This window comes from Aegilops tauschii, chromosome 7 (genome assembly GCF_002575655.3).
Source record: "Aegilops tauschii subsp. strangulata cultivar AL8/78 chromosome 7, Aet v6.0, whole genome shotgun sequence".
Classification (NCBI taxonomy): domain Eukaryota; kingdom Viridiplantae; phylum Streptophyta; class Magnoliopsida; order Poales; family Poaceae; genus Aegilops; species Aegilops tauschii.
The window spans coordinates 170,755,812-170,768,956 of NC_053041.3; the positions used below are offsets into that span (position 1 = coordinate 170,755,812).

General features: G+C 40.9%; 1 long non-coding RNA gene across 1 annotated transcript; it reads right to left on the minus strand.

Annotated features, from left to right (window-relative positions):
* Positions 1-3,801: 3,801 nt before the first annotated feature.
* LOC120969366 (uncharacterized) lies at positions 3,802-5,515 on the minus strand. The gene is made up of 3 exons (XR_012189030.1): positions 5,102-5,515; positions 4,166-4,558; positions 3,802-4,031 (listed from the first exon to the last, which is right to left on the minus strand). It is a non-coding gene; the product is annotated as an uncharacterized lncRNA (long non-coding RNA).
* Positions 5,516-13,145: the final 7,630 nt, after the last annotated feature.

The window sequence follows — 13,145 nt, forward strand, 5'->3', positions numbered from 1 at the left end:
CTTAGAGACAAGAATTGGATACAAGAGATGAACTAGGGTTTGAGAGGAGATGGTGCTGGTGAAGATGTTGATGGAGATTGCCCTCTCCCGATGAGAGGAGCGTTGGTGATGACGATGGCGATGATTTCCCCCTCCCGGAGGGAAGTGTCCCAGCAGAACAGCTCCGCCGGAGCCCTAGATTGGTTCCGCCAAGGTTCCGCCTCGTGGCGGCGGAGTCTCGTCCCGAAAGCTTGCTTATGATTTTTCTTCGGACGAAAGACTTCATATAGCAGAAGATGGGCATCGGAGAGCCAACAGGGGGCCCACGAGGCAGGGGGCGCGCCCAGGGGGGTAGGGCGCGCCCCCACCCTCGTGGCCAGGGTGTAGGCCCCCACTTGTATTTCTTCCGCTCAGTATTTTTTATTATTTCCAAAAATGACTTTCATGGAGTTTCAGGACTTTTGGAGTTGTGCAGAATAGGTCTCTAATATTTGCTCCTTTTCCAGCCCAGAATTCCAGCTGCCGGCATTCTCCCTCCTTATGTAAACCTTGTAAAATAAGAGAGAATAGGCATAAGTATTGTGACATAATGTGTAATAACATCCCATAATGCAATAAATATCGATATAAAAGCATGATGCAAAATGGACATATCAACTCCCCCAAGCTTAGACCTCGCTTGTCCTCAAGCGGAAGCCGATAACGATAAATATGTCCACATGTTTAGAGATAGAGGTGTCGATAAAATAAAATACGGACATGAGGGCATCATGATTATTCTCATAACAGCAACATATATGGATATTGTCATATGATTTCTTATGCTCAAGTAATAATCTATTCTCAATGCAAAGTATGAATCAGAAACTTTATTGAGAACTAACAAACTATAATCTCAGTCATTGAAGCAATTGCAATTTACAATAACATCAGAAAGAGTCTATGTCAGAGCTTTTTAGCAAGTCCACATACTCAACTATCATTTAGTCTTTCATAATTGCTAACATTCATGCAATACTTGTGGTTACGGAGTTTTAATCGGACACAGAGAAAGATAGGGGCTTATAGTTTCACCTCCCAACCTTTTACCTCAAGGGTAATGTCAACAATAATAGTTCATGCCAACTTACATCCAATTAGATATATATATTAGGATCTTTCCAACACACTGTGCTTGCCAAAGGATAAATGTAAAAAGGAAAGGTGAAGATCACCATGACTCTTGCATAAGGTAGAAGGTAATAATAAAAGATAGGCCCTTCGCAGAGGGAAGCAGAGGTTGCCATGCGCTTTTATGGTTGGATGCACAAAATCTTAATGCGAAAGAACGTCACTTTATATTGCCACTTGTGATATAGACCTTTATTATGCAGTCCGTCGCTTTTATTTCTTCCACATCACAAGATCGTATAAAGCTTATTTCCTCCACATCAATCAATCATACATATTTAGAGAGCAATTTTTATTGCTTGCACCGATGACAACTTACTTGAAGGATCTTACTCAATCCATAGGTAGGTATGGTGGACTCTCATGGCAAAACTGGTTTAAGGGTTTTTGGAAGCACAAGTAGTATCTCTACTTGGTGCAAAGAATTTGGCTAGCATGAGAGGGAAAGGCAAGCTCAACATGTTGGATGATCCATGACAATATACTTTATCTCAGATATAAGAAAACATAACCCATTACGTTGTCTTCCTTGTCCAACATCAACTCTTTAGATGTCCAAGATAGTATATTTACTAGTAGACTGCCCGTGCGTTGCCACGGGCTTTTCATAATTTGTATTGGTTGCATGTAAATTTCATATAGATAGAAAATATAGCCAAAGTAATTGTAATGTACTTCGCTTGCAATGTATTTCGATAATAAAATGTAACTCTACCCTATACACAAAAGGGTTATCATATCTGATGCACAAAATAAAGGTGGTACACAAATATTGACCTCTTTATTGTGCATTGCATTACAAATGATAATAACACTTGAATGTTTTTTTATGCTTAAGATCGATTGTCTCGTGAAAGCGTGTGCATTGCTATTCTCCTTTAATTAAAATTAACACATGGATGATTTTGTTCCCTTTTAAAAAATGTTCCAAGAAGTTATAACCAGAAACTTAATTGCAATGTGCAATTGGCTGGCAAACTATTGCATATGAACTTAGGCACTTGAAACCATACAATTTACCATTTAGAAACTGCAGCAGCAAAACACATCTTCTAGAACATGCTACTCCCAGCTATCTTGGGAGAGGTAGATACATCAATCTTTGATAACATTTGTTGATTAAAAATTTATTGGCATTTATTTATATTTTTATAGTAATTTTTAGTTTTGTTAGAATTATGTAACTTCAGATTTGGTGTATCGGCTCAAAATGAAATTCACATAAGACTCAAAAGGAAATGTGTGTGTTGTACTATGAACTATGATGTAAAGGGAAGCGACCAACTCCTATTCAAATACCAACCGGAGAAAAACCCTAATTATACATACACTAAGACATTAAAATAAAAAATAAGGGTGAAAGGGCGATTGACATGCAACATCAATTGTGAATAAGCAGGTTAAAACTTGCCCAGAGAATATTGCTCACGACTCACAAGTTTACAACATACTTTTTTCTGTATTAGCACAAAAGTCGAATAATACATGGTAGGATTGAGGAGGAGGAGGTCTATAATATTAGTCTTATCGATTGTTCATTATTCTATTAGCAACTAAGAGAGAGAGAGAGAGGGGGGGAGGGAGGGAGGGAGAGAGAATCGGATCACCAAATTGTCTCCATGTGTCTACGCTATCTGAAAACCGCCATATGTGAGAAGTAATGGGGTCAGGACGTCTCAGGGCAGCACGCTAGATCAGGCCGGATCACACCATGCTGGAAAAAAAATATAGTTTTCTAAAATATTGCAAGGCATCCCGAAGATATTGACGTTACAAGTTGCTACGAGCTTAAATGCTTAAAACAATCAACCGAAAATACCAACATACTTCTCCATTTTGAGCTAGTCCACCTAACGAGGACTTCTTCATTAATACCCACAATCGTTCCAGATAGCCAATAGGAGATAAAAGTTAGTAAATGTTGTACTCCCTCTGTTCCTAAATATAAGTCTTTTTTGAAAGTTCAATAAGGACTACATACAGATATATATATAGACATATTTTAAAGTGTAGATTCATTCATTTTGCTCCGTATGTAGTTCACATTGGAGTCTCTAGGAAGACTTATATTTAGGAACGGAGGGAGTACAAATAATAATTTCAGTTGAGTTGAAAGACTTAAATTAAAAACCAACAAATATATGCAGGGTTATTTCATACTGTTATTTTAATGGGCACCAATAACGTCCTTTTCAGCATCATAATATATAATCCAAAACCATATTAACAATTTTGGGGTAACTTTATACTACTTATGTGTATAAATAATATGATTAATTAACAAATCTTGGATTGTAATAGATCTGAAAAAACATTTATATGTTTCAAAGAGTCAGATGGTGTGAGTATCGTCTGAAAGCTTTCTGGATAAATAAGGATATATGGAGTTGTTAAGTTCAAGAAAACAGAATGGCTCTCCTTACACAAAGTCTAAGTTCACCACCGTTAGATTTATAAATGGGGAAAAGATGCTATGAATAAGAGAAACAAAAAATAAAGATAGAAAGGTGTTAAGTTCACCATACTCTTTATTTGCTTACTGGGTTGAGTAGGTAACAATATGTTTTAGAAGATGATGACTTCCTAATACTTTAGCACATAACTGTACTCTACTGAACCGTGGGGGACGAATCGGAGGTACAGTAGAAGAATGAACAAATAGATTTTATTTATATTATCAACACCCTACATGTACAACACTGAGAAGCTCCTCGTGAAACAAGCTTACAACAGTGAGCATTGAACAATCATACTCTCTTCTTGCTAGCCGGTGCTGAGAACACTTGTGCAGCAATTAGTATATCAATGTCCTCGTAGGTAGGTTGATGAAGATTGCCAGCAATGAAAATATCATCCAGTTCATAGGCCTGAAAATTTCACCACTGGCACTCATGGGAATTAGTTAGTACTAAAAAGAATGGTATAGCTCTCGCAAGAAATTACATACAACTCCATTGCTGGTTCTTCAATGTCAAAATTTCAGCATATATGTGAACATTAAAAAGACTTCACATACCTAAATAAATTATGAAAAACACTCATGCTGCAGTGCGGCTCCCGTGTCCTCGTCAGTTTTGACGCCCTACCACGTACTTGCAGCTTGGGGCGCGACCCCTACATCCTTGGTGGCAGCCACAGCGCCCACATCCACCTACATCCACGCTTTGGCAGGAACCATATAACAAAAAATATATTGTGGACCAAATGTTCATGGAATTTTGCAGTATGATATAGACTACAAATGGGTATGATAGGCAAGAATCCTCAAATTTCCATTATACCATAATGTCTAGCTTAGGGATTTTGTTCCGTATCTTCTTATTTGGCACTACACCAACATTTAGCATGACGTCAACGACCACATAACGCCTTCATCACTGGTTAGTGATCTGATCATGTCTCTTACTACCTGAAAGCACAAATATTAAATTCTATTGTTAAAGATATATTCTTAACATGTCAATAAGAGGGAAAAGCAATATGGCAATTCAATGTCTCATCGACCCTGCAGTTGGCAACATCCCAAGTGATGATCAATTTTAAACATAATATTTAGCTACAAGAATGACTACAATACAATTCATCATTTCTTTGTTCTCGGCATTTTTGCCCCTGAATACATGATAATACAAGGACAAACTTAAAGTATGCTGATACGATGTAGTGCCATCAAGCATGGATAATTATGCAAGGACAAACTCATGTTCTAGGAATTTTTTACCCTAAACGATGCATGAAACGACCAATAATAAACAGATTAGAAAAATTGTGCATCTCTCTTTGTCCATAATAAGTTCTGTTGCTTCTTCCAAGTCAGTTTATTATTTAACCATATCGTTCGGCCACCACTCTGTCCATGTAGGGCGAGCGCTAGCATTAGTAGCATTTATCTAAACTCTGATTACCAGCACGTACAATGATTAACACGAATGTTGGTGCAAATAGAACTCACTTGTGGTGAGAAACTGAATAAGTGTTGTCGAAGGGTTGAGGGAGCTCGAAGGGGTTGGTATCACTGAACAAGTTGTTCGTCAGTACAGCCCCAAGAAAACTTTAGAAAGGATGTTTCTGTCCACCCACATAAATAAAGAGATAAATCTGTGATCGTGCAGCAAGCCTGATAAGCCACATAAATAAAGAGATAAATCTGTGATCGTGCATAAAGTAATTAACAAACCCGGTGTTGTTCTCTTCTGTCCACGGTCTGCCCGCTCCCCACCCCCGTTCTACCTCACGCCCCGTCCATCCGCTCCCAGCTTACTCCCTAGCTCCATGTTGCTCATGCTCGCCCATGTGTGCGCTGTCAGCCAGCTGGTGGCCCCAACTCGTACAGCTCCGTCCGCTTGGTGCCAGATGATTTGCACATGGATGCATCCGCCGGCCGTACCACCTGCACATCATTGAACAGTGGATTACTACGTCGACAGGGATAGAAAAATATAAAACTCACACAAACGGAATTTACAGATATCAGCAAACACTAATCTGAATACCTTCTGAATCTCACGTAGTGCAGGGGTGCTCTGAAAGTCTAAATATCATTGTGTTACAGAAACAATGTTCCTTTCTCAGTCTACTGGGTGCCCTTAGACAGGGCCACCTCATTGTCAACCACTCCCGCATCCCTCGCCCTGTCAAACCGGGTTGCGGCTTACTCGGAATTCACGAATGCCCGTGTGGCGTCATCGAAAGAGCTAAGCAAATTCTCGCCAACCGCATCGCCTTCCAGCAGATGGTCATTACAAAGGATCGATGCCGTTGCCCCTATTCCACTTTTAATATGATGCATCCAGATTCTTTTTATAATAATTTCTCACATGTTTCAATTGAATAATTTGATTATCTGAACCAATTAATGAACCAGAGATGGTTTTTTATTGCTACCTTTAAGTCATACTGTATGTTTCAGTGGTGCTGTTTTTTCTTTAGGCAGCTTGCAGAATGAATGATGAAGTTTTTTGGGCCTGCATCGCAAATGGGTTTGGCCAGATGCTCGACTGGTTTTACGACCAACTATAGAGGTGTATTCATCATTTCCATTGGCATGACCGTAATTTGTGAATCAGAAAAGATAGAAAAGCAAACTTTAATGTTAAATATAAAACAAAAGAAAAAAAGAATCCAAGTAATTAGATTTGTAAAAAGCCCAGTAAAAATAAATAGATTTGTAAAAAGAAATACATTCGAGATGTTTCATCGATACAATAAGCACATCAGTAGGACATTATAATCATGGTATAAACTTGCTTCCTTTTTTATGATATAGATACACGCATACTGGAAAATTTGCAACAACAATAGATAACAAGATTATTTTTAGCTCACCTTCTGATTCCATTGTCGCTTTATCATCAGTTCATCAAAAGTGAAATTAGCCTACGAAGATAACCATGTATACTGAACACATGAGAAAAACACAAGTTTAATCCATCGGCTTTAGAGATCCTTGACAGATGCCATTAGGTTGAGAAATTTGATGTTATGAATAAGGCATGAAGAGAATTGTCTGTTGGTCAACATTTGCAGAAGTAAGCTGGATCAAGGATGAGTTTTCGCCATCGGTAAACAGGGACCTGTTCAAGTACAAGCTGTAGGAATAAACTTTAGCATTAATTACTGAATAGCATACAAAATTGTCTAATGTACTGCAAACTATAGAGCAAAATCACATCCCTGGTGTTGAAACACCAGTGGCACAAGGCACTTTGTCCAATTTGTGCTTCCAAGGGTAGTCTCCGAACTCTGACACGGTGGCACCATCACCAACTTACACTTGCTTGTCAGCGCAGCTGTGATGGCCCTTGCTGGGGCTCATACCTCCGAGTCATGCTCCTCTTTCCAAAATTTGTCCAAGGTGCCTGAAAAAAAATACTTAATTAACCTCCAATGAAAATAATAATACAGCATGTCAGCATGGATAGCTATATGACTGTATTAAAAATTACTCTAATGTGAGACAATGGTTTGAGTTGCTAGATATTGTGGGTCATCTAGTTAAATTCAGGTCTTACTTCCTGCTTGCTGCACGAACTTCCTCGGTGGTAAGCATCGCAGTCGTCAGCATACAGGTTCACCACCTGAACTTACGCGCACAAGACATGACCTGATGCCCGATGTAGCCACATGCATAGCAGAACCACGGCAAGCACCCGTACTGAAGTTTAAGCCCCACCCTTGTTCTCTTTTCCTTGATCCTTTCTATCATCGCAACTGAAATTTCCAGCGCCCGCTATATACAGGAAAAGCAACCCGTACACGAACAAAGTTTCCTACCTACTCTCCCATCACGTAGTTCAATTTGGAGGATTGTTCTCATGTCCTTGCATAGAGCACGTACCATTACATCTGTTCTCCAATTCATCGAGACATCAAGAATGTGTACCCATATCCACAGCCAAAGTGCACAAAGTACTGATTGCCTCCCAAGAACGTGAACGTCAGATCCTCTTTGTCCTTAGCCTCCAAGCATCTTCTAGCTCATCAAACAGAAAACATATTTGCAGCGAAAAGTGATTCAATATATGAGCAATTAGGACAAGATTAGTGCTTTGGGAATTGAGAGAGTTGTCCTCCGTACTCATCCTTATGATAACATGCTTTGGGAATTAGGCAAGCTCGTGATTCTGTGGAGATGTTCGATAACATGCTTCTAGAAAGCGTCATGTTACACCACGCCCATCCTAGACACCACAGTATGATGTGAGGTTGACTCGTGCACCACATTTGCCACCTGGTCTGGCCGCCCTGCCAACCCAAGATCGTTCCAAGCCAATATTTCGCTCGGTGTTCTGAAGATCTGCAGAAGAGGTTGTAAAAATCATCAGGTGTGTAACCTGCATACAGAAGAAAGATTGATACGTGCATGTAAAACTGAGAACCAGCAAATCTGATTCAAACACAAAAGAAAAAGGGTAAGCTTAATTATGCTATCCTGCTGAGCCACGGCCGGCACTACCCCTCGTCGTTTCAGGAGGAACAGGAGAGCACGAGCAGAGGATACGGATTCAGGGGATGAGAGGGGTGGGCTGGGGATCACGAGAGCTTATCCATGTCTTGGGGCGGCCATCCATGCCGAGCGGCAGTAGCGAGGTGCCATCGTGGTGGTGACGGGCGATGCATCCAAGGCGCCGGTGGCGCCGGCGTTCTCGTGATCCATGATGGCCGCGTCTGCCCGGATGGTTGTGTCCGTCGAGGTCGGACGGACAGAGCCGCACGGGCCTTTGTAGAGGGGGAGGGTAGAGGGTTGGCAGATGGGGAAGGGAAGTACCAGGGATGTGGTGCCGACTCGTTGGTCTCAGATCACCGCCGGTCGCCTGTATCCGAGTCGCCGTGACGTATCCGAGGCGCGGCGGTGAATCAGTTGTCAGATCGGAGCACGAGGAGCGGGAGGCAGCGGATCACCATTGAAGGCCGAGGAGTGGGACGGGTAGAGATGAAGGCCGAAGGGAGGGAAGAAAAAGGGGTGGGGGTGCGGCCGTGCGTGGAGGAAGATGTGTGGCAGCCATGGGTCATGGAGTTCGGTGGCGGCGGCGTCTTCCGGAGTTCGGCGGCAGGGACTGAAACCGCCCTGCCCTGGAGAGGCGGCGACGGCATCTCCCGGAGTTCGGCGGCTGCGGGATTCAAACCGCCCTGCCTTGCAGAGGCGGCGGCGGTGGCAACGATAGATGGGATCGAGAGGACGGCGGCGACGACGGAAGGGGATCGAGAGGAACGGCGTTCCTCATGCGGGGTGGTTTTCTTGGGTGCGTGCGTGGGGTGGGGTGAGGTGGGGCGGGGAGGTGACGAAAAAAACCAGCGAAAAAAATAGTCGAAAAAAACCCGGACGAAAGTGGGGGGACTATTCAACCAACTCGTCCATTAGGAGTAGAGATATGTGAAACCTCTCTTTCTTTATTACTTCCTATTAATTGCAATGATGACCAAAGCTATGTTTGTCAACTCTCAACAACTTTTAATCATCATACTCTTTCTATGTGAAGTCATTACTCTCCATAAGATCAATATGATCTCTTTGTTTATTTTATTCTTTTCCTCTTTTCTTTTATTCACCCAAGATCATGGCAAAATAATCAAGCCCTTGACTCAACACTAATCTTTATTATATAGCTCACGGACTCGATTACATAGAGGGATCATAAAGCAAAACTCAAAACTAAATCATACCAAAACTTTATTCTACTAGATCAAGACATTACTAAAAGGATCAAACTAAGAAAAACGGTAAAGATAGGAGATGTGGTGGTGATACGATACCGGGGCACCTCCCCCAAGCTTGGCAGTTGCCAAGGGGAGTGCCCATACCCATGTGGTTATATCTCCTTCTTCGCAGGTGTTGGTGTGATATTCTTGGCGATGATACTCCTCAGGATACGATTCTCTTCTTCGAGCTTATTGAGTTGCTGCTTGAGATCCATTATCTCCTTACGAAGCTTTCCTGTAACGACCGAAGCTCCTTGCACCCAAGGGTGTTGCATAGCTGCGGGGGAACAAGTAACACTCTTTTTCATATTCTCATAAGAAAGAAATCTAACATTGGAAGGGACAACTGAGTTTGGAATAGCCGGGCTCTGTAGTTCCCCCATCGTGAATCCAGCTTGGAGACGAGAAGTGACTTCTTGATCCTCCTCCATGGCCTCTATCCTCTTCAAATCAGCCTCCATCTCTTCCTCCGTTGCTGGCCCAAAGTGGTCAGCATCGCTGTTTGTCCTTGATCTCGATGCCGGATGAGACACCCGGCTCTCCCCGACTGACTCTTGAGAAGACATCTTGCTCTAATCTGCAGCAGCAACAGCTCGAAACACAAACAGAGGATAATTGCATGATACAGGAGTCGAAACCCTCGGGAGATTATATAATGAATTTTTACCGACCAAAATACATATCCTGCAAGAAAACGGAGTCCGGAGAGCGCACGAGGTGCCCATGAGGCAGGGGGTGGGCCCAGGGGGGTAGGGCGCGCCCTCCACCCTTGTGGATCCCCCGTGTCCTTCCCGGACTGCTTCTTATTTTTCTATTTTTCTAAATATTCCAAAACGGAGAAAAATTGCCATTAGAACTGTTTTGGAGTCGGTTTACTTACCGTACCACATACCTATTCCTTTTCGGAGTCTGAAACGTTCCGGAAAGTGTCCCTTATGTATTCCTCCGGGGTTACGGTTTCAATAACATTGGTTTCAACATTTATGGGATTGCCTGAGATATAATGTTTAATTCTTTGACCGTTCACCACCTTCGGATTTGTGCCTTCGAAGTTGTTGATTTTTATGGCACCGGAACGATAGACCTCATCGATAACGTAAGGACCTTCCCACTTAGAGAGAAGTTTTCCTGCAAAAAATCTTAAACGAGAATTGTATAGCAATACATAATCACCTACATTAAACTCACGCTTTTGTATCCTTTTGTCATGCCATCTTTTAACTTTTTCTTTAAGCAATTTGGCATTTTCATAGGCTTGTGTTCTCCATTCATCAAGTGAGCTAATTTCAAATAACCTCTTCTCACCGGCAAGTTTGCAATCATAATTGAGCTCTTTAATGGCCCAATATGCCTTATGTTCTAGTTCGAGAGGTAAGTGACATGCTTTTCCATAAACCATTTTATATGGAGACATACCCATAGGATTTTTATATGCAGTTCTATAGGCCCATAATGCATCATCAAGTTTCTTGGACCAATTCTTCCTGGATCTATTAACAGTCTTTTGCAAAATTAATTTGAGCTCTCTGTTGCTCAATTCTACTTGACCACTAGACTGCGGGTGATAAGGAGATGCAATTCTATGATTAACATCATACTTGGCAAGCATTTTACGGAAAGCACCATGAATAAAATGTGAACCACCATCAGTCATTAAATATCTAGGGACTCCAAACCTCGGAAAAATAACTTCTTTAAGCATCTTAATAGAGGTGTTATGATCAGCACTACTAGTTGGAATAGCTTCTACCCACTTAGTAACGTAATCAACAGCAACTAAAATATGTGAGTATCCATTAGAGGCAGGAAAAGGTCCCATATAATCAAAGGCCCAAACATCAAATGGTTCAATAACAAGTGAATAATTCATAGGCATTTCTTGACGTCTACTAATATTACCAATTCTTTGACATTCATCACAAGATAAAACAAACTTACGGGCATCCTTGAAGAGAGTAGGCCAATAAAAACCGGATTGCAATACCTTATGTGCAGTTCTGTCTCCAGCGTGGTGTCCTCCATAAGCCTCGGAGTGACACTTGTGTAGGATCTGTTCCCGTTCATGCTCAGGTACACAACGTCTAATAACACCATCTACTCCTTCTTTATAAAGATGTGGGTCATCCCAGAAGTAATGTCTTAAATCATAGAAAAACTTTTTCTTTTGTTGGTATGTGAAACTAGGTGGTATGAATTTAGCAACAATGTAATTAGGATAATCAGCATACCAAGGAGTAGTACGAGAAGCATTTATGACATTTTATTGTTCATCAGGAAAGCTATCATCAATAGGTAGTGGGTCATCAAGAACATTTTCCAACCTAGACAAGTTGTCTGCAACGGGGTTCTTAGCTCCCTTTCTATCAATAATATGCAAATCAAATTCTTGTAACAAGAGAACCCATCTAATAAGTCTAGGTTTAGCATCTTTCTTTTCCATAAGATATTTAATAGCAGCATGATCAGTGTGAATAGTTACTTTAGAATCAACAATATAAGGTCTGAACTTATCACAAGCAAATACAACTGCTAAGAACTCTTTTTCAGTAGTAGCATAATTTCTCTGAGCATTGTCTAGAGTTTTACTAGCATATTGAATAACATTTAATTTCTGATCAACTCTTGCCCTAGAACAGCACCTACAGCATAATCACTGGCATCACACATAATTTCAAAGGGTAAATTCCAATCAGGTGGCTGAACAATAGGTGCAGAGATCAATGCTTTCTTAAGTATTTCAAATGCTTCTACACAATCATCATCATCAAAGACAAATGGTATATCTTTTTGCAATAAATTAGTCAGAGGACGAGAAATTTTGGAGAAGTCCTTAATGAACCTCCTATAAAAACCGGCATGACCAAGAAAACTTCTTATACCTTTGATGTCCTTGGGACATGACATCTTCTCAATAGCATCAACCTTGGCTTTATCAATTTCAATACCTCTTTCAAAAAATTTATGCCCCAAGACAATACCTTCATTAACCATAAAGTGGCACTTTTCCCAACTCAAGACAAGATTAGTTTCTTCACATCTCTGCAAAACTCGATCAAGGTTGCTCAAGCAATCATCAAAAGAGGATCCATAAACGGAGAAATCATCCATGAAAACCTCACATATCTTTTCACAAAAGTCAGAGAATATAGCCATCATGCATCTTTGAAAGGTAGCAAGTGCATTACATAAACCAACAGGCATACGTCTATAAGCAAAAGTACCGAAAGGGCAAGTAAAAGTGGTCTTTTATTGATCATCGGCTGACACAGGTATTTGAGAGAAACCAGAGTAACCATCTAGAAAGCAAAAATGTGTATGTTTGGATAATTTTTCTAGCATTTGATCGATGAAAGGTAAGGGGTAATGATCCTTTTTAGTAGCTTTATTTAATTTGCGAAAATCAATTACCACTCTATAACCTGTAATAATTCTTCGCGGAATCAATTCATCTTTATCATTAGGAACGACAGTAATACCTCCCTTCTTAGGGACACAATGGACATCAATAGGATAAATTATACCTGCCTCAAGGAGCTTTAGTATTTCCTTTCTTACCACTTCTTTCATCTTAGGATTCAGCCGTCGTTGGTGATCACGAACTGGTTTGGAATCTTTCCGAATTTATTTTATGTTGACATAGAGTGGGACTAATGCCCTTAAGATCATCAAGAGTATATCCAATAGCAGCGCGGTGCTTCTTCAGAGTTTTCAATAATCTCTCTTCTTCATGCTCTGAAAGGTTAGCACTAATAATAACAGGATATATCTTCTTCTCATCAAGATAGGCATATTTAAGA